This window comes from Pogona vitticeps, chromosome 1 (genome assembly GCF_051106095.1).
Source record: "Pogona vitticeps strain Pit_001003342236 chromosome 1, PviZW2.1, whole genome shotgun sequence".
NCBI lineage: Eukaryota > Metazoa > Chordata > Lepidosauria > Squamata > Agamidae > Pogona > Pogona vitticeps.
The window spans coordinates 157498265-157521528 of NC_135783.1; the positions used below are offsets into that span (position 1 = coordinate 157498265).

A 23264-nucleotide genomic window follows, 5' to 3' on the forward strand; every position below is an offset into this window, starting at 1 on the left:
AGAGTGCCTGTCTCCACATGGCTTGCCTCCCCTGCCACATTTTTTAAAGAAGGTTTTATACATAACTTTCAAGTGAACCACAATTCATGACAATGTTTTTCCAAGTGTTTTACTTGGTTGGGATGGGTTTATTTTTTCTGCAGTGCTAGGAGTGTGGTGCTGACGGTCTCACAGTAAGACACAAACTGAAGTGGCTGCCAAGATGTCATAAAGAAATCAGGTAGCCAAGGGAATGGACTCATGAAGGAAGGGAACAAATTTATCTTGAAGAGAAAACCTCCCTTTGTGGCTGGCTCCTTGTCCAACTCTAAGATACACTTAACCTATCAGCGAAGGGAGATTAAATGCCGCTTCTTCCCATGGGTCAATTTCATCACCTCCGTGGGTGACCTCTGAGTGCCCCCCTCATATTTTTTTAACTTACATTTACCCCACTTCTTTTGCATTTATAACACATAAGCACATGGACCATATCACAAACAATATAAAATAATGGAGCAAGTTTCCCAAGGAAACACACTTTTTGGGGGGAGTGGATGCATAAATATTCAGGAAGAAAAACACATATGTTAACTAGACATAACTTAATCAGGAATCACAAGAGAATAGAGCCATTTTGCACTGAAGCATGCATTTCATCCTGCCCCGAGTTAGCTTTCCATCATGTTTCATCAAAGACAGGATCCATACAACTTCAAATAAAATCAGCCCACCTTTAAAAAAAATCTTTTTTACCTTTGCTGTTATGGTTTAAGAGGTCTAATACTTGTTCTTCATAGAGGAAACTATTGCTGCAATCAGTGTACAAGACTTGGTCTACAAGTAATATAAAAAACACACTCCTAGAAGCTGATTCTACCTCCAACAACTTTCATCTCTGTTTACTTGTTTTTTTAGGGGGGGAAATGAGTTTGGAATACATTTATTTATCTCTTCAGATTCCAATATCAAGTCTGCAGTTTGTACTGGAAGCTGGGTACCAAAGAAGCTAGTGAAGCACCTTTGAAAACATCCCACAAAATCGCTTAAAGATCAAAGCAAAAACATTTTTTAAAAAAATCATAGTATTCATATGTCTTCTGTAGAGCAAGGCTATACAGTGTGGATAGATAATTCAATATCTAAACAGTGCTTTAGAAGGTTGAACTTTTTCCATGTATATTACCTTAATATTTATTTTAAAATTATTATTATTATTATTATTATTATTATTATTATTATTATTATTATTATTATTATTATTATTATTATTATATTTATACCCCGCCTATCTAGTCATTTCGACCACTCTAGGCGGCTTACAACATAAAACATAACAAGTTCCAGAAAAATTTATAACAATTAATTAATTGTTATTGTGCCTATACATCCACATTTTTAGTTGGTTCTTAAAAGTATCCAGCGAGGGTGCAACAGAAATTAAAAACTGAAAACACGGTGAACCCCAAGGATATAATCGTGTTGTTGTATCTGTCCTTTCTCCATTACAAACATGTTCAGCCACTGGTCATGAAAATGGCCAAAGTAAATAAATCTATACAAGCCATCTGTTTATTTCTCTGAATTCTCTTTAAAAATGAGAAATCAGAGTGAAATGTTAGAGTAGCCTTAGTAAGAATGTATAGCTGATAAATTGGTCATCAACATTGTTTGACCAGGTAAATATATCTGGTGTATTCTTGGAAATAATTAAGTTTCCTCATTGATTGTTTTCTAATGGAACTGAATGGCTATTGTTTGGACTTGACACTGAAGTAAATAGGCCTCCAGCACATAGTCATACAACATACTTTTGGATTTAGTAAGTCAGATTCTTATTCTCCATACCTCCCTTTTCTAAAGAATAGACATACCATTGTTCATCGTGATGGATTTCTGTAGTCTGATGAGCCTAGACATGGACTTATGACAAACAACATTACCGGTAAGTAATTTACTCTTTACTTCATATAAACAAATGTCTTTGATATGCGACAATCCCAGGAGTATTCAGGTTACATGCTTATTTTAAGAACTTTTATTTACTTTATGATCTTCGTAGGTCATTGACATCCCATTTAATTTTGATGACCTTGTTTATATTACAGCAACATACATTAAAAGTGTTCCTTTCAATAACATTAACATTCTCAGTTGTAATCCATCACCTAAGTTAACTATAGTTTTAACTCAGTGGTGTATGTAATGGTTAAAAGCTTTAATGTAGGTTCCATTATACATAATGAGTGGGAAAGATTTGATCAAACAGATCTGCTTGGCTGCTTTACTTCTAAAAGCCACTACAAATGTGACAAATGATTTGCACAAATAGTGCTGTTGGGTAGGAAAAAGTGTACAAACTACATTGTCACACGTGTGGCAATTCAAGCATGTGTTTCTTTCACTGGACATTCATGTGCTGGGGAATTGCAATTAGCCGTTTCCCAAAAAGGAGTACAAAAACTGTTGCATGTCACACGGGATACAGTACTTGGAACAGCTATGATTTTATTACTGTAATGCTGGTGAAGCCCATTGCGGTGTAGTGCAGTGGTCCCCAACCTTGGGCCTCCAGATGTTCTTGGACTTCATCTCCCAGAAATCCTGCCCAGCAGAGGTGGTGGTGAAGGCTTCTGGGAGTTGTAGTCCAAGAACATCTGGAGGCCCAAGGTTGGGGACCACTGGTGTAGTGGACAGAGTGGTGGACTAGGTCTCATGAGGCCTGGGTTCAAATCCCTGCCCAGCCATGGTAACTGACTGATAGTATGGAACTGGCAAAACCGCTCCTTAAATATTTCATACATCTTGAAAGGCACATTAGGGTCACTATAAGATGGTTTTGACTTGATGGGATGTAACAAAAGAACAATGCTAGCCTCATAGGACATTAGGAGTAGCCTTATGAAGGGCAAGATACTGAAACACCCATGAGGGGTTTGTAAGGATTCACCTGACTAACCCAGAGCAATAAAATGCAGAGACCACTGGTAATGGTGCAGCTAAAAAGTCTTGTAAATAAATGAAGAAATAGATATTTTTCCTATAGGAAATATATTTTTCCTGCCTCAACAGAGACATCCTTCACTGCACCCAAGAGATTGATTAAAGTACGGAAGAAAGGAGGGGAAGGGGGGGGGGATGATTTTTGACAACAATTCCTCAAATCCTTCTGACAGCATGGGTTAGTTGTAGTTTTTTTAAAAATAGTAGGGAGATTTTTCTTCTCTGTGGGCAGTCATGGAAGGAATTCTCTTATCTCTGGTGTGGTTCCTTCTATTGATAAAGTAAAAGCCTTGCATATGTGAATGGGGCAGGGAAGAGGATCATGTTGAGTTTGGTCTTGCCATTACATTCAAGTGAAATGCAAGAATTCCTGTGGTTCAGAACTGCAAGGATGAAAGTAAGCATGTTACGTTCACATTGCACGCAGAAAGTGTACATTATAAGAGCATTATCAGAGTATCAAAAATTGAGATTCTACAATGACCTCGGGTGAGAGTGAACAATAGAGGAAAATGCTGTGTGTGTTTCTGTGAGCATGTATAGTATTAGTCATTTTAAGACTATGCCTTCATCCAGAAAATGGTATTTACACAGTGGTATGAAACCATATCTCAAAACAGTGTCAAAAGAGTTAAGGACAAGAATAAAATTTTGGCTCCACCTAGGCCATTAATCAATATTTTGTGCCAGTGTGCAGTGGTTAGGGTTTGGGATTATGATCCACATTGGCGTCTCCGATGAGCAGTGGAGCTGACTGGGCGACCTTGGTGCCATCTGTCTCTCAGGCTGACCTTCTTGATAGGGTTGTTCTGCAAAGGACGGAGTGGGGACGGAGGGAGCCATGCAGCACCCAGCTCAGCAGAGGACATGGATGTCACAAATCAGGAGAGATGGGGAATTTTTTTTTTTTACCTTTTTCATTGGTTATTCTGCCTGGACAGCTCAGTGAGTTACGTATCTGGCTGCAAAGGCAGAGGTTGAGAGTTCAATTCCCAGAAGAGCCAGCCTGTGTGACCCTGGGCAAGCTGCACAGTCCCAGCATGCCCCCAGAAGAAGGGAACAGGGAACTATTTTTGCGTACCCTATAGCCAGAAAACCCTGAAAAAGGTAACCATCCATCAGAACAGACTTGACAGCACATCATTATCATCCTGCTTTGGGTGCGGTGGGAACTGTAGTTTAAAAAGCAGATGGTTTCCCCCCCCCATATTTTTTTTCCGGATAAATATGATCTTAAGGGCCAGAGACCATCATATTGAACGCATATATAAAATGTAATCAGAACTAGAGACATTCAAATCTTGCTTCCCGTGCTGCATGAGGAAGGCATATACTATATTTTATTCATACTGTGAACTCCTATGATTGAAATTGAAATTGATACAAAGAATTGTGGATGCTTGCATCTCTTGCCAATGCCGCGTACCCTTGGTAGGTTCCCTCTTTTCTCTCATGCCGATTTTGATTAACACATATATAAAACACATCTGAGCTAAAAAGAAAGTGTTAAGTGAAACAATATACACACTTCTCAAGTGTGACTCTAAAAATTAGAAACATCCATTAAATAGAATCTAATTGATTTCAGCATGAAGCCTTATACAGTACATTACTGTCAGATAAAAAGAAGATAAAGAAACAAAAAGAAAAGAAAAGATGAATGACAAAAACCTTGTGGCACCTTGAAAACCAGCTGTTACATTTTAAGTGAGCTTTTGTGCATCAAGTCCACTTCCTCAGACATTGGAGTGAGACTATATGACTGGCAGGTTTATACATGGCAGGAACAGAACTATGAAGTTGCGAGTAATTTCTCTTGGTGACTATTGTCTATGAGTCCATAAGCTTACTTATTTCCACATTTGTTGAGTGGGCACCAGTGTTAATCCCCACCCTCAGGCAGACTCTCCCCTGAACAAAGCCCCTCCCAAGATGCTCAAGCTAGTGAGAGGACAGGGAAGCCAATGTTCCCTAATTTTCTCTCCCTCCAGAGTTTCCTTTCACGCAGACCCAGAGCGTCTCCCAGTGCCCTGGAACAGATTTTGGGGGAACAAAAGGGACCTTAGAATACAATCATCATAGGTTGCTACCTCTGACATTCTTCTGTGAAAAGCCTCCGGATGGGAAATGGAGACTCTTCAGTCCGCAGAGGGTAGGATCTAACCCCTTAGCTCAGCAGCCACAATTCATAGCAGAAATTTGTTTTTTTAACATTATTTGTAAACCATTTCCATGCTTAATTCATAGGTACAGCTATACAACATTAATTCTTTCCTAAAATTTACCTACATTAGACTAGCATCAAATTAGCCATTACTACAGTGTTTAATACAGTACTTTCTGATAAGCCCTATTCAGATTATTAGTTTTTGTTAATATGGCCATCTTTCGTGGGGGTGTATTTCTTGGCAGGGTGTGTTTCTCTTTGTTGGCATGATTTAATAAGTGTATATTTTCACATGCTATGCAAGCTAAAAACTGTGAGTCTCCTCCTAATGTCTTGTCTGCTGTATAATCTCAAACACTGTATCCAACAGAGTTCTAATTAAATTGATGTTTACAATGACCTTGTGCATATATTTAAGATTTTCAGCCAAAATCTTGTGCTCTCGCACAGTCACCTAAGAGGAATCATGTAAGATTTTGCTCCTCTAGCAGGCTCCCTATGAAATGCCTGATCTTGCACTGCTGTTAGAGTATCAGGCACACAAATGATTATATAACCCATCACATGGTTATACGTGTGGCTGCCAGAGAGAAAACATTGCTGCATGATTGCCCTAACAGGTGCAGAAAATGTTGACAGGATTTGGCCCTAGTCATAAAGGTGACATCAAATACAGAGAATTACACATGAACACAACGACAAGGAAGCCAAAGAAAATTGTAGTCTAAACAATAGATGGAACACAAACCTAGAAAAAGTCTATGACCCCTTCAGTGTGCATACAGATGTCAAGGAGATACCAGAGATATCCCCCCCCCAAAAAAAATTAGTGACTGTAGCTGAGAAATAGCAATATTCCTTTGATACTTGGTGTCAAGAGTAAAATCATATACTGCAGCTAGTGCATTAAAAAGTTGTTTGAAGAGAATACACCAGCAGAATTTACTGTACTACATGTTGATATTAGACTAGAAATACAAAAATATAAATATGTTATGCAATACAGTTAAGAAAAAATGGCAAATCTCCCAGGCTGGGTAGTATATTCACCAAAGTATAAAAGCTAATAGAAAATGATGACTTAGCTGTTTTAGTGAATGTTTTCAATCAGATTTACAGACTAGAAATCATTCATGAAATCTGGCTGAGACTGACCCTTATTGCATTACCCACAAAGCTTGTAGTGACTACAGAATTATAAGCTTAATGAGCCATTTGCTTAAGGTTTACTTTAAAATGATGCAGAACAAGAGTGCAAAAAAAAAGAAAGAAAGAAAGAAAAAGGCAGTAGACATGCAGTTTGAATTCAAAGGAGAATCTGGAACAAGAAAAGCATTATTCTGCCTAGTAATACTTGGGAAGAGATTCTGAGAACTGGACGTGAACAGGTACATTACTCTGCTGACTACAAGAATAATAATCATATAGAGTTCCTACAAGAAAGCTTCTGACAAGGTCCAACACATCAAGCTGATGTAGATGTTGGTAAACAAAGGTCTTAATTCAGGAGATATGCATATAACTGGCAGCTTACATTGGCAAAAAAAAAAAAATCTACTGTGAATGTTGACAGTAAGACGACACAGACATACTAAGGGAACAAAAATATGGTAACCACTAATTTTCCATTTGTACTTGGAGAACATACAGTATTTAGAGAAGGTGGGAGTTGTTGATTCAAATGATACCATTATTGTCAGTGGAGAGGTTATCAACAGTATCCGACATGCAGGGGGTACTGGATTATGAGCTGATAGTTCATATTGTCTGCAAACTTTACCCAGAAATGTCAATAAAGGAAGTAATTAACACAGTTTAAGAATGAATGCACAAAATGGAAACAAAAAAAACAGCTGAACCAATGTGAGAAATATTTGGCAGTCCCTATGAAAATGAACTATCATACACACATTTAAGATTTTAACAAATGGTCACTACTTTGAAATGGGTTATCATTGGTCTGTATTTTTTTAGTATTTATAGGCATCCTTCAGTCTCAAGAGACTATGGTAACATGCTCTGAATGGAAGACTTGGAACAGCGTCTAGTGTTTTGACGCTGTGTACACGAAGCTGGAGTGTCCTCTCCACGGCACGAAGCCTGGATAAAATAATATGTAGGATAGGCTGTTACCCAACCAGCAAATCCCCCTTCTCCACATCACTGAAATAGTCCAATGGAAAGGCAAGAGCCAATACAACTGGTTCCAGTGACGTCGCAGGAGTTGACAGAATTACACGAACTGCCTCCGGGACTCTGGCAGTTTTAGTATGTAGTACAGTGATCTACATACTAAACGGGATGTGGTGGCGCTGCGGGCTAAACCGCAGAAGCCTGTGCTGCAGGGTCAGAAGACCAGCAGTCGTAAGATCGAATCCACGCGACGGAGTGAGCTCCCGTCACTTGTCCCAGCTCCCGCCAACCTAGCGGTTTGAAAGCATGCAAATGCGGGTAGATAAATAGGGACCACCTCGGTGGGAAGGTAACTGCGTTCCGTGTCTAAGTCGCACTGGCCATGTGACCACAGAAGATTGTCTTCGGACAAAACGCTGGCTCTATGGCTTGGAAACGGGGATGCGCACCACACCCTAGAGTCGAATATGACTGGACAAAAATTGTCAAGGGGAACCCTAACCTTAACAGTGATCTGTGGATACCTTTGGTGTGAAGTGTTTTGAAATCTGTAGCTATGATACTACTTTGGATGTAACAATTTTATGTATATCATTTTAATGATATAATTTAATGATCTTCTGAATGAGCAATAAATGATTTGTGTAAAGAATCAATAAAAAAAAGATAAGTTCAAAGTAGTCAGTAAAATGCAGCCAAGAAATGTTGTTCAAAACCAGAATGAAAGTACAGAGCAGAGAAGCAAGTGTAAAGTACTTTGGAATTGGAGTGAAAGAACCCTGGGATCACAGCCATGCAATAGAAGTCAGAGCAGAGACAGCCTGAAGCAGTTTGTTTAGAGATGGGTTCCCTCCACTCACCTCCCTGGCTGGATCCCCCACTCACCAGCCAGTGCACGCTCCTCTTCTTCAGCTGATCAACCAATCTCTGGTAGAGCATGGGCATCCCTGCCCCTCTTCCTTGGCTGATTGGCCACTTAGAGAAGGAGGCAGGACAGGCAACTCTGCGCTCCTGGCCAGGGACTGGTCAAACAGGTGAAGAGGAGGAGAGGACTGTGCATCGACTGGTTGAGTGGGTCAATGGCCAGGGAGTTGGGGGGAAGGAAATGCCCAGCACCTGTGGTGCCACACATGTGATCTGGCACAAACCTCCGAACAGAGGTGCGTGCCCATCTCTAGTCCTCTTCTCCTGCATGGCACAAAAATATGGGCCTACAGGCAGATGTGAGACAAACGTATGGCTTTATTCATTTCATTCAATGTTGCCTCATGTTCTCTACCCATGTGCCCATATTACCAAGGAATTGGGAAAAGCTTTCTTTAGCTGGTTGGACTTCCCCATCAGCAATCACTGAGTATGAATTCAACATACACCAGTGCGGAACAGAACTTGGGAAAACGACTCTCTTGTCCTCCACCTGGGAGTGTCAAATTAAAACCCATGTGTTCTGCTTTAATCCTGGCAACAAAAAGAATGCCTTTAATTCTACAATTACAGGGGTTCTACAATTATTCTTCTGTTCAGACTCATGGTTGGTAGATGATTTGAGGAAATTTGATTGCCCTTTCTATCAGAATTATCGCACTCACACTCCACCTTTCTTGATCTGGCTGACAGTTTGTGGAAAGGACAGCCATCATCCAACAATTCTGGGTTTTTTTTTCTACATGAAAAGAAAATTCCACAAGTGCCTCCACATTTATTGGTTGCTTGCTTGCTTTTTTGTTTGTTTGTTTCAGATTAGGTTCTGTATAAGAAACTAAAAGGAAGAGTGGAGGCAGGAAAGGGTTTAAGCAAGCATATTCGACTGAATGATCGAAAACATTAATAGAAATCTTAAAAGAGGGCTAAAGGATCCCCTAACAAAATACTGATGATTTATCAATATTGACAAACATGATTAACAACATGAAAGGGTCCATGCACTTCATTTCCAGATCTAGCTCCTTTTGCCCCAGAAAAGATGTGCAGCCCGGTTTTCTTTCAGTTCAGTTCAAAATGACGGCTCAGTCAAAACAACTTAAGACAGTGCTAGACAAACTCTCGTTCAGGGATCTAATCTGACCTGTGGAGGATCTGTGTCTAGCAGACAGAGGCTTCTAGCTGAGTCCATCAACCTCTCCAAGCCCACCTCTTGGAGGCCAGAAAGGTGGCAATCCCCCCTGTTTTCCCCAGCCAGTTATTAGGATACTCCCAGATATTTTTCTGTATGTTCCATGTACTAGGGTGGGCAAGTGACATACTTCATTATCTTTGATCACTGATCATTAGGAATAGTCTGTGTTCTAGCAATTTATGGCATGTAATTGGCCAGTTTTAAAAATAGCCTTTGGATAATCAGTTTTCCCTTTAATATGTTCGTGGGATAATGGGTAGCTGCTGAGTAGCTAGTGGTTTAGGTATCTGGTTGTGGGGTCAGAAGCTGGGAGTTCAGTTCCCTGTTGTGCCTCTTGACATGGGCTAGATTTGATGTTCCATAAGGTCCCTTCCAGTTCTGCAATTCTAAGATTGCATTATTATTATAGAGACAGATGAGACCAAAGTGGAGATCTTTGGTCATAATGTACAGCACGATATTTGGCGAAAACCAAACACAGTGTATCAGCACAAACACCTCATACCAACTACCAAGCACAGTGGTTAAGGGGTGATGATTTGGGCTTGTTTTGCAGCCACAGGACCTGGGCACTTGGCAGTCTTTGAGTCAGCCATGAACTCCTCTATATACCAAAGTATTCTAGAGGCAGATATGAGGCCATCTGTCCAACAGCTAAAGCTTGGCCAGAATTGGGTCATGCAACGGGACAATGATCCCAAGCACACCAGCAAATCTACACTATAACACTGAAAAAGAAAAGAATCAAGGTGTCCCAATGCCCCAGTCAAAGTCCAGATGTCAACCTGATTGCAATACTGTGGTGGGACTTTACGAGAGTTGTGTATAAACAAATACCTGCAAACCTCAATGCACTGAAGCAACATTGTAAAGAAGAGCGAGCCAAAATTCCTCCACAACAATGTGAGAGACTGAAAAAGTCATATAGAAAATGATTACTTCAAGTTATTGCTGCTAAAGGTAATTCTACAAGCTACTGAATCATAAAGTGTACTTTGTTTTTCATACATGACATCTCCATGTTGGCTTCATTTTTGTTATATAAATCATGACATGGTGAAATATGTTGTATGTTGTTGTTCATCTGAGGTCATATTTACCTAATTTTCAGACCTGTTAAGGACCAAATTATTTGATTATGGCCTGATGCAGACAACCACAAAATTCAAAGTGTGCGTACTTCCTTTTTCACATGACTGTACATGATATAATATAACAACATAGCACTGAGCACTTTTTCCTGCATCAAGATCATACAGTTTTACAAAGCTTACAAATTTTCATATTTTTGCCCTGGGGAAAAATAAAGTTTTTAAACTAACAGGATTGTTAGAAATTTTGTCTAACACGGAGACAAACAAATGCTTCCTAGACTCTACTGCATCCCAAGACATACTGATGCCTGAGATAGAGCAGTAGATGGTTGCCCCACCCACCCAAGTCAAAATACATCCTTCAGAAGCCAAAGCAGTTATTTTTACACCTGAAGGAAAATCTCATAAGCAGCTCTCCCCAACCCCCCCCCCCCGAAGATAACAATACATTCAATAACTACACATTTCCATTCATCAAACTCATTACCTGCTGCCTGAGGCTGCCACCTATTTTGCCTAGTAGTAGGACTGGCCCTGCTTCAAAAGAAGGAGAGGAAAGCACACTATGTAATTCATAGCATGCACCTCTTTTCTCTCTTGCTGATTTTAGGGATGGAAGGAAACTGATTTGTCCAACTCCTCCACTTCCTTTAAAGCCCAAGAGATTCGTGTTATTTTGTATCTGTGACGTGGAAAATATTATTTTGGAATTCAAACTCTGGGTTGCTTTTTCAAGACAAGATATATTGAGCCGGAATTGAAATTCTTTCCTACAGACTTCTGCTCATCAGCCTTTCCTGTAAAAAAGCCTTGTGGCATTTCGGTTCCAGCCATATATCTTCCTCATCTCTGCTTCCTTTGGAATTGTTTTCTTCAAGAAGAGGGAGGGGAAAGCAAAAAGAGGAGGTAGGGGGATTCTTTAGAGCAAAAGTTGTGTAAGGTCACAGTCTAATGCATAATAACGCGTAATAATTTATGCCTAAATCCAACCAAGGGTGGGCAACTTCTTTCACCTCAAGGGCCAAGTTCAATTTCAGAGAGGTTATTGGGAGCCGCATTCCTATGGTGGCTAGAAACAATGGCAAAAGGGAGTGGCCAACCCCCTAACCCCAGCATATGTTAGCTTAAAACTCTTGATCTGAGGGCCAAATGGAGACCCCAGGATGGACATTTCTGGCCCCTAGACCTGAAGTTAAGAGGTCTTCTGTCCATCTATGTCTTAAATTTGGATTTTTCTGGAGACTACGTCTGTTTAGTCAATGCAAATGAAAGACTGGTTCAAAACAAAATGAAAAAGGGAAATGAGTTCCATTTTTGTTGAGTGGGTATAATGTGGGAAAAACCCTCTCTGATTATCTAAGAAGATTCAGTTCTATTTTCTCCCATTTTACAGAAATTGCTGAGTATAGGCCCTCAATCCTACTAAAATAAGGGTTTGGAAGAGGTGTCTTCCACCATCTCTTTCTCCAAACAGTGGATACTTTGGCAGCAACATCATTACTGATTAAGGACGTTTGCCTAATTGAAAACCTGTGAACTTCCTATCATGAAATCTACCCTTTGATGGAGTAGATAAACCCAATTAACTGTAGTTGGAGAGTAATATTTTCACTTACTCCACAATATTTCATGAACCATGCATGTAACTTGCCAAATATCTTTAAAAGATTTTGTGAAACCCCAAACATGCCAGCTCCTCCATCCCAGGAGTGTGAAATCTCATTTTCCAGTTCTCTGCTCAAATTTAATGAGCCGCCTCCTGTTTAACCTCCATGTGAGAAGGCTTGGAACCATTCAGGGAAACTGTATCTTCCCTCCTTTGTAAACAAAGCAGAGATCTGGAATAGATGCCAATATGTACCTTTTCTATTTCTCAAAAGTTAAAAAAAAAAGAAGAAACCTTTCATAATTTTATTTAGAATTAAATTAAAGCTATAATTTTATTTAGAATTAAATTAAAGCTTGTTTCTAGCGAAACAAGAAATATGCTGAATCGAAACAAGAAAACAGGAAGGAGACAAACCTTCCAGCCCAACAGGAAAATAAGACAGAAGGCAAAGCGTTATATGGTTCTTTCTCCTATTCACAGATTTAATACTTTTCCTGTATAACACAACAGACACTCCTTTTTACCCAAAGCTTAATCCCAAAATTAGAATGCATTTCTCCCACTCTGTGTATGCCTACAACTGTTTCTGGACTAAGTTCAAGGAAAGCAGAGTTGCTATAAACAGAATACTTTTCATTCATGAACCAAGGATGGATATTTCATTCAATGTTTCACTTTTTAAAAATCTGCATCCCCCCCCAAAAAATCACAGTCATCATTTAGCCAATGGGGATTTTACCCCGTTGGTTTTGTTCATTTTTGACTCTTAATTTTGCTACTTGAGTTTTTTTAATCTAATTAATCCTGTGATATGTATTTACCAGGATGTAGTAATCCTGAGCAGCAAGCAAATGAGCTCGGCATTAGACCTTTTGTGCTGTGCGGAGAATGGCTCATAGTTCAGCAAGAAACCTACAACGGTGCTGTGTCTCAGGGCACAATCTGCTTTGAGTTCCTCCTAAACCATTTAACTTAAGACTTGGGTGATCATTTTTCTTTGAACAGAAAATAAATTCATTGACAAAATAGCTGACTTGCAAAAACAAAAACAAAAACCAAGCACCCTGGATCCAAATGGCCATACAGAGCCCACCCTCTCATCCTGCAACGTCCTTCTGCCTCTGCCTCCAAGATGCAGCTGAAAGCAGACAAAACCTCTGGAATGTACCACACCACCATACCAACATGAACATACTGATTTCATCTGACTTCAGAAACTAAGTAGAATCAGGAGGAATTAGTAATTGGATGAGAGAGAAGCAATGGATACTAGACATCTCCAGACAAGGCTACAAAAGAATCTGAAGTCCTAGTGGTGGTGGTGGTCAGAGTTGACCATAAGAGGAAAGAGGACCAATTGTTCCAGGCAGGCAGCTTCCTGTGTTCCAGTTTTACTCCATAAAAGAAAGTAGAAAGGAAAGCAGCCGTTGACCCATCCTGGCACTAGCAGAGGCCTTTTAAGGTCATTTGAGCTCTCAGGCTTGGTTGATTCTAGTTGTTTCCTATAATCCCAATTAAAAACAAACAAACAAAATGGGGTAAAACAGGAGGGTACCATCATCCTTGTAGCATCAACTTGTAATTTGATCTACTATATTAATTGGCACTTCATATTTTCGGCCAAATGTTGCCAGTACTTACTGGATTTCCCTTCCCCAACAGCCTCCATAGTGAAATGGATGACGGAACTCCATACTCTCATCTGAATGTGGCGCTAAGTAGCTTTCCATTACTTCCTAACTACTGCTGACTGATTAATCGAACTTCAGCCTGGAGCAGGCCTTGGCAGCAGTGGAGGCTGTTGTCGGCTGTTATTGTTTTTTTGGATAAGATATACTTTGTGAAAACATTAGGGATCTCAATTAAGCAGCTGGGTGACTTATAAATATATATTTATGTTTGAAGCCTAAGTGGCCATTGGCTTCCCTACTGTTTTACTTAGCTAACAAAACAACTCTATCAAAGTAAGTATTATTCCAAAACTCCACTTCCTGTGCAGAATGCTCCCATGTGTTCCATCAGTTTGGCTCTCTACGAACTACATCGTTTCTTATAAACTGTCCATGGCCCATAAATTTCCAAGCATAAAGGCTATTGCTGTGCTCTACAAGTCTGCTAAGGGTTTTCCTCCTACCGTTCAGTTTTGTTGAGTTGCAAATGAGCTGGTTAAGGAGATTTCTCTTCAAACGTCCTCCCACTCTTTTGTTTCGTTTTCACAAAGCCACATCTTGGCCTCCTCTTTCCCTTCCAAACGAACTACTGTTTTTTAAACTAGAGAGAAGCTCACCAAATGGGAGGGGGATATTAAAAGGAAATATTTCCTAACTTTATAAGGAAAGCTTTGATTTTCATTTCCCAAATAGAATCCCCAAGGCATCCAGATTCTCAAAATCATTTCCTTTTGTTCCAGCATACCTCTTGGAATTTTAAACCTGCCTGGTGTGCAGAAATCAAGTGAAGACATGATGATGACAACGATGACAACAACAACAATGAAAAAGAAGAAGACTGTCATTCAATCCAATCAATCCAAATGACCCACAGGGACTCTAAAAGTGGGATACGAACTTGAGAAAGCACAGCCATTTGACCAAAATGATCTGGATTTCGGTTCATGGTTGCCAAGGTTAAAGAGGGGTTTAGTAAACCAAACTGGAAGTACATCATTATTAGTTGGTTTGTGATTCATTTGGGGGGGGGGATTGTGAATTAGACTGGTCTCGGTCATTCCTAGACCAGTCTAATTCACAATCCCCCAACAAATGAATCCCAAACTGGTCTAGGTCATTCCTAAAGGGACGTGGTGGCGCTGCAGGTTAAACCTCAGAAGCCTCTGTGCTGTAAGGTCTGTAGATCTTCAGCTGTAAGATCGAATCCACGTGACGGCCCATCGCTTGTCCCAGCTCCTGCCAACCTAGCGGTTCGAAAGCATGCAAATGCGGGTAGATTAATAGGGACCACCTCACTGGGAATGTAACAGTGCTCCGTGTCTAAGTCGCACTGGCCATGTGACCATGAAAGATTGTCTTCTGACAAAACGCTGGCTCTATGGCTTGGAAACGGGGATGAGCACCGCCCCCTAGAGTCGAACACGACTGGACAAAAATTGTCAAGGGGAACCTTTACCTTAGGTCATTCCTAGAGTGATGGACTAGGACTCTGAAGAACAGGGTTAAAATCCCTGCTCAGCCATTGAAATTCACTGGAGGAGAACTGCTACCACCATTACTTAAATACCCCACTTACCTTGAAAACCTTATTAGGGTTGCTACAAGTTGGTTCCAACTTGACAGCACAAAACACACACTCAGGTTGTTTCTGAATCAACTAAAATGCCTTGCACACATTTAAACAGAAGACGGGTTATTTTATATGAAGAGGTTGGGAGTCTGATTGCACAATGGACCTCCATGACAGTGGCTGGACTCAATTATCCATAGAGTCCCTTCCAGCTCTGAAGTGCTAAGAATGTTGTTGTTGTTATTATTGTTGTTAAATTTTACCTATGGAAAATGCATAAGTGGATCTGAATAGCTGGGATTTTTCAGGCCAGCCCTAGTTAGATAATGAACATTTTAGGTACAAATGATAAAAAGAAAACTGCATGTACACATTTGCTGTCATTATACAATTGTGGGATACATATTACGTGGTCCATTGAAGGTACGTTACTTCAAACTGTATAAAATAAAAGAACAGCACACTGGTGTCTTTTTTTTAAAAAAAGAGCAGTTTATTATTTCACACAGACAAAAAACAGTGGTTAGATAAAGCAAGGTAGTATTTGTTTTGTTTATAAAAATCTGGATTTTTTCATAGCTGAGTTAAAGTTCATCGGCCACATCTTTATATTTGCAACCAAACTGCTCTTGCAGCCTGGAGGGCAAAGATAAATTCTGGAGAAGGAGACATGAAGAAGGAGAAGATCATGCAGCTGGCAGAAGCTGCCTATCTTGTTAACAGGGACGGACAGACAGGTGAGAGTGTTGGGCGGTCAGGTAGGACAGCTAAGCTTGAGCGCGGCTGAAAGGAGGCTGTTGGCTGGAGCATCTGAGTCTAAAAAGTCGGTACTTACTAAGATGACAAATGTTATAGCAATAAGGAACAGAGGTAGCAGGGAGGGTATGGCAGATCTTGGAAATTTCCTTGAGCACAACAACAGAATTTACCAATTGGCCTGGCTACTCACTGTTTTGGTTCAGGGATTCTGGAAGTTATGGTCCAGCCAAAGGACCTTTTCCCATCTCTGGTGCTAGGCCCAATGTCAGCTTCACATCGACTACCATGGGGAAAGGGAGAGAGAAATGTAGCTGCTGTCTTCCCAGAGACATTTTGAGTGCCCTACAATAACTGGATTAAATTTAATTTCATGAGCTTTTGCTGATACAGTCCCAAAAAACAGTTTAACTTGGAAAGCTTTTGCCATTTCAAGACATCAGTGAACATTTGATGGGGGAGAATTAAACCAAAAACAGATGTTTAAAGACTAAGCAAGTTGGGTTTGTGTCATTCATAAACCAATTAACTGTTTCTGCAGCAAACTGACAGTACCCATGAAGCCAGCCGGGCTGGAGGCGGGGTGGGTGGGTGGGTGGGGAGCAATACAATGCAAATGGGGCTTGGCAGAGCTGGGCTACGGGAGTCATAAATCATGATGCCCAGATAGGTTCCTTACCAATTTTACAGCAACATTTCAAGTCCCCCCCCCACAACTCCCACTCACACAATAAGTGTGATAAAAATAAAATCTCACCTTGTCAGGCTCACCCAGAATCTGTCTTTTCACCTTCACACTTCCTTTTTCCCCCTCATTAAGCAGTCTGTTTTTGATACTACCACTATTTTTGATCCTGTCTTTGACACAGGCTGAAAAGCATTTTCAAATTCAAGCTCACTCTGTTCTAATCTTGAAATAATTGTTTTTATTGCAAGGGGTATTTAGATAATATATGGTTCAAAAATCCTGTTGAGAAAGGAAAACCAAGAGAGTGGGGGTACATCCTTTTCATTGATTTATTTATTTGTCATTAAAATGTAAGCATTATACTTAATCATTTGTGGGAAGTATGTATTTTCGTTTTCTATGACACCATCTGTAAAAACCAGGTTATTGCGAAGGTGAAATGACTGTAAAGCATTGCTATTAAAAATTACAATTCTTCATAATGATTTTGAAAATATCTTGAAAATTCTTCAAGCACAATAGCTTCATCATATGTTTACTACAAGTATTAAAATCATGGAACCTCGTACTGTACAATTTAATGAGATGTTTGCCCCCCTCTCCATACTACATAAGACAAGGGAACATTTTACTCTGCACATATCTTCATAAGTTAAGAGTACCCAAAACGTGGATACTTGCGTTACAAGTATCAGATCTCCCTTGATGCTTTCAGCAGCTTGCAGTACGAACCCTGCACATCTCTTGTCTTGGTACAGCACTGACACTCCCCTCCTGAACACACACCAGTACTGTTCCTTTCCATCAATGAAAGATAACGGCTGGACCTCTCATGTGTCATGGTGAACAGCATCCCTGGCCACTCTTGCTTCCTCTTGTCCATCTTCAGGGAAAGTTTTTCTGCAGGGAAGCATTCCTGGATTCCCCATCTGTACTCTGATGTAGCTCAATCTAGACACAGGAGTAAGATGCTCAAAGAGCTGAACCCAAATGTACCTATAGCTACTTCTATTGTCCTTTTAGGGGTCCTTTTACCCATGTAGAAAAGGCTTTTGATAATCATTATCCCTGGCTGAAAAAAAATTTCTTTAAAAATTTTTTAGTTGATTACTGTTTGGGAAGCCCTGGTGGACAGGAAAGCAGTTTGAAAATAAGTTTAATAAAAGAATAATAAACTGACTCTTTTTAGCATAGTCAAGATGCTGCTATTTAGTATACCTTAACAGTTGCTCCTTTGGTCTAAGTGAAAATGTGTCACAATATCACACCACGATATGCTAGGGATGTTAAACTGCAACTTTCATACCGTTTTTGAAGTAACCCTTTGAACAGAAATCTTCCTGGGTAATTTTTTTTTCTATTCTTCAGTCTGTTGATTAGTTATGATGCAGGTTGATTTGCCTCATATCCTGTGTAAATCATCAGGATACAAACCAACTCATGACATTATACTAACAAATCATCTTGCAGATCCATAAAAGGATGCTGTGCCATAAGAGAAAGAGAGAGAGAGAGAGAATTCAAGTATTCAGGGTTAGAGATGTGTGTTCCAAAGCAACATCTTATTCTCTTGCTTCAGATGACGAAAACACATTATTTTATTCTGAACCTCCGTTCATGTGTTAAGAATTTTGCACATTCCGAATGTGGATCAATTTTGCCATGTTGTTTTCAGAAGACAAAAAAGGTACTTATATCAGCCATGTTTTTATGGTACAATCTTCTCCATTATGTACATCTTGTGGGGGGGGGGGAATCAAACTGTCAAACACTGTTACATTTGATATGAAACCATATGGCGTTCAACTGATGCATTAGTCGCTGTAGCTTTCAATTAAAATATGGTACAATCTTCTAAACTCTAAAATGGCTGCTAATCAATTAATTGTGCCCTTTGTGTCTGTTGTCCTAAAATGTATCTTGATTGTAGCATTCAAGGTTTTGAAAAATGTCCCATTTGACAAAGAATTTCAGAACAAGAAAGAGCCGTCTGAAGTGCATCTCCCATTCCAGACTTTACTTATATATCAATTAACTGTCCTTCAATGCATTATCAAGTAAATTATAGCTGGATGTGAAGATTCAGAGATTAAAAGGCCCTGTTCCAAGGAATCTGGGTGACATCATCATAAACCTGGAGAACAAAGATCAAATGGTTTATGGTCTCTCTAGAATCATTCCATGTTTTTCAGTGAAAGCCCTTCCTCCTCTCTCTCTTCTCTCTCTTTTCTTTAAAAAGTGTTCATTTAACTTCAAGCATTCACAGCTCCACCATAGATTACCTACTGGACAGACCAATCCTGCTAATGAAGTTGGGGAAGTTCCAAAGATAAAGGCATTGTCTCCATCTAAAGCCTTACTTTGCATTAGCAAGGTGTGAGGGAAAGAGGGTTGGTTTCTTTTTCTTTCCCCTTATGCCAGCTTCTGGCATGCATTTGCCTCAGTTCTGAAAACATGGAAAGGCTACAGAGCCGATATATTCAGGTTTTCACCCAACAAACCCATAGTGTCCCCTTTCTGCAGTGGCTTGAAGTGAGGGCATTACAAAATCAGCTCTTTCAGTGAGCTTGAGTCTTTCTTCCCACCCTAAGATGGAAGAGAGGAAGAATAAACTAAAACCTTTGTCCCCACAAAGACCACAGAATTATTGCCTGTCAACTCACCTCTGTCTTTAGTGAATTTGTGCCTCAGCTTTTTTCCACCATGGAATTCAAGCTTGTGTGAACAAGGGACCCTGTAAGAGATTTTGTGTCCAGAAATTGTCTGGATAGAACCAAACTTGCTTGACTTCAGCCCAGTGGGCCTCATCACATGCTCTTAAACCCAAGAGGCAAAATGTAAAAGATGCAATATTTGCAATGAGCTGATAAAATTAGTTCCCTTTAGAGACAAATTCCTTTAAAACTGCTGTGCCTGACCAGTCAGACCTACAAATAAGGCCTGTGCTCACTTTCCAAATCAAATCATAAAGCAAAAGGAGGCTATTTTGTAATGTGCAAAACTGAAGAAACCTTATGCTAGGATAAACAAACCTGTTGTACCTCTCAAGGTAGTTCCACTAGTAGTTAAATTTGTTAGTTAGTTAGTTTGTTTGTTTGTCTTGTATGCCACAGTGATTAATGATAAACACTATATGAAAAAATAAACAAAAAAAATCCTAAGTAATATACTAAATACTGGCCCCATATATAAACAAACAAGGGAGCCCCCAACAAACAAATAATAATTTTAAAAAAGCAATTGAAGCCTGAAGATGTAACTCCTGTTTCCTCCACAATATTTTTAAAGAAGAAGAAGAAGAAGAAGAAGAAGGAGAAGGAGAAGAAGAAGAAGAAGAAGAAGAAGAAGAAGAAGAAGAAGAAGAAGAAGAAGAAGAAGAAGAAGAAGAAGAAGAAGAAGAAGAAGAAGAAGAAGAAGAAGAGGGGGAAACAAGAGAATGTGTCTTCCAATTCTACCTGATTATCTAGACTGACTGTGCAAGAGCACTTCATTTAAAGCAGGAATGGTCAAAGTGCAGCCTTCTCAAGTATGGCAAGACTGCATGTCCCATCAGCCCCAGCTAGTGTAGCCAGTGATAAGGAACGTGGGGAGCTGCAGTCTGGAAATATCTGAGAGGTTGCACTTCACCCAACTATGTTTTAAATAATTAACCCAGCCCAGGTAACATATGCCCCTATTGCCAGCCTAATCCTTCCATCAGTAAATACCAGTACAATCTCTCCCAAAAATCTGGGGCTGAGACAGGATGTGACCAGAAGCTGGTCTTGCATCTATCCATTTAATCTTGCAAAGCATACCACACCAGCAACTGTGGGCATACTGGATTTGGACAAGTTCATGAAACCAAGGGCTACTGATGACTTTCAGCCCAATCCCTTCTTAAAGCTGTCCAAGTTGGTTGGATTGGGTATGCAACTACTTCAGGTATCACAAATATTGGTAGGTCTTCTGTTCATTTGCAAACTTGCTGGACTTTGATTGTTTTTCAATGTTGTAAAACAGCATGCTTTGTGTTTAACAAGATACAGTACAACTAATCCATCTCTATTGGGTAGTATCGTATAAATGCTATTTTGTCTGTGAATTATAGATCTGTTTCCAAGACCAAGTTGATATGGTTAATAATCTCCATTCAGCACTAAGAATTTGGAGGTTGGAAACAATTTCTACAAAATGTATGGCTTGCCCGTAATCCTTTAAAATTCATTATTTTAATAATTCAATGTGAATACCATTGTTTCTGAATAAAGATTAATGGTTTTTACAATTATAATTAATTTATAGACATTTTAGGAATTATACTATTTTAGCATTTGATTGTTTTATTTATTTATTTATTTATTTATTTATTTATTTATTTATTTATTTATTTATTTATTTATTTATTTATTTATTTATTTATTTATTTATTTATTTAATTTATGCCCCGTCCATCTGGTCTAAAAGACCACTCTAGTTTAATGATTTTATGCAGTGGGTCCCAACCTTGGGCCCCCAAATGTTCTTGAACTAAAACTCCCAAAATAGTCCAAGATCATCTGGGGACCCAAGGTTGGAAACCATTGATTTCATGGCTTGATCAATGCATTAATAGCTACTTAACTAACTAACTAATTAATTAATTTTGTAATAATTAAACTATTAATTATAATGTTTAAAACAACAACATCAACAACAATATAATATTCCCAAACTCTGACTAATAAGCAGAAAAGAACAGTGTCCTTGTACGTCCTGAAAGTTACAGCTGTGCCAAGGAACTTGCCATGAGGAGTAGCATGGTTCAGGGAGTAGATAGGGCAGGCGTGCAAAATGCTCCTATGTATTCATTTCTGACAATATATAGACATCAGGACTGTCTCTTCCAAAATAAAGCCATCAGAAGGACTCAGAGAAAGACATATGGAAAACTCTGCATCTTGGCTGCTGCTTCCTTTGTGCACAAAATGTTGGAGGGGTTGTTGATCTGCCATAGCTGCCAAAGCCAGTGCCTATTAATAAGTATGTGAAATCACATTTATGTCCAAACTTGATGGTTCTGACAAAATTTTCCACAGCTGGAAATTTACTGGAAGCCTTTTTTATTCTCTGAGAGGCCTTTTCTCAAACTCAGTACAAAATGTTTTCTTGTCCTTCTAAAATGCTGTAGGAATATTCTCACTGTTTTCAGGGTGGTTCCCTCAAATGCTTCCCTGAATATCACACTGCCCCTGAAGATAAGAGAAAGGAATTTATGGATGAGGTTAAATCTAAGCATTAATTATCTTTTATGCCATCATTTCAGGGGAGGGTTTCAAAACCACATGAGATCCCTTTCATTCTAAATGTCGCCCTCACATCTCTAATTTAGCTGAAAGATGCTTTAAGAATCATTTTGCCAACCAGCTCCTTTCTGGCAAAACTTCTGAGAGCCTTCAAGAATGCAAGTTAATCCTTCTTCCAAGGTTAGTTTAGCAGGCCCTCACTTCAACTTCTCAGCGTTCTCTCGGTTCATACAGTAGCTCTCTCATAGGAGAGCAAGCCTGATGCCAGATTCTAGCCATTTCAGAGACTTGTGTTCTCCATGACAGACATGTTACATTTTATTATGCATTCGTTTTATCTTAACTGTTACATTTAATTCCAGCCTCTCCTTCGCAGAGCACGAGGTGGCTTACGTGATCGTCAACCTATTTAACCCCACATTTTATTAACCATTTTCAATATAATACTTGTTTAATTATTTTATAATATTTCTATACTTACAGTTTTAGCTTTTAAATATCGTAAGCTGCCTTGGGTCCTTTTTAAGGCTATGTTACAAGCTTGTATGCTTTTGCACTGGTCAAGAAATGTTTTGTTTTGCATTTCAAAAATCTTTGAACCAATGGGGCAACTAAAGGCTGTATGCATAGAACAGATCCTTGGCGGACTGTGAAATTTTGGCTAAAAATTTCTAGCTACACAGCAGACAGTGCAGGGACTTGGCACAGTAGGATTAGCTTCAAGTGTCCCCAGAGTAGGCCACCCTTTTTGGTTCTCATCAGCTGGCACTTACAGTCTTAGTAACTCACTCTGAGAGAGAAAGAATTAAAGCTTCCATTTACTCACAGTTCTGAACAGATCAAAAACATCGTACGTATTGTAGAAAAATGATGACTGGTTACATGAACAGGCCTTAACTGGCTCATGGCTGCATACGGACTGCAATGGCAAACTACAGCATAACTGGATACTAGCTGCACTACATGACTAACACAGACTGAATGCTGGCTACATAGCTAACGGTAGGGCCGTTGCACAACATGTCACATGATCCACAGAAGCCCTATGCAGGCATTTCACATGCATCCAAAATGGCTAAAGTCAAAAAGATGCAGAGAAACCCCAAGCACCACATGTCCAGCAGCATTCCTAAGCAGGAAAGGGAACTTTACCTGATCAAGGCAGAAGCTCTGTAACTGTTTGCAGTAAAATGTGCTTTCCACAACTATTTACAG

The 23264-nt window shown here is 39.6% G+C and overlaps 1 long non-coding RNA gene across 1 annotated transcript; it reads left to right on the forward strand.

Moving 5' to 3' along the window:
* The first annotated feature begins 1195 nt into the window (after positions 1-1195).
* On the forward strand, positions 1196-21476 carry LOC144583494 (uncharacterized). Its single transcript, XR_013537288.1, has 3 exons — positions 1196-1924; positions 7124-11398; positions 14512-21476. It is a non-coding gene; the product is annotated as an uncharacterized LOC144583494 (long non-coding RNA).
* The last annotated feature ends 1788 nt before the right edge of the window (positions 21477-23264 follow it).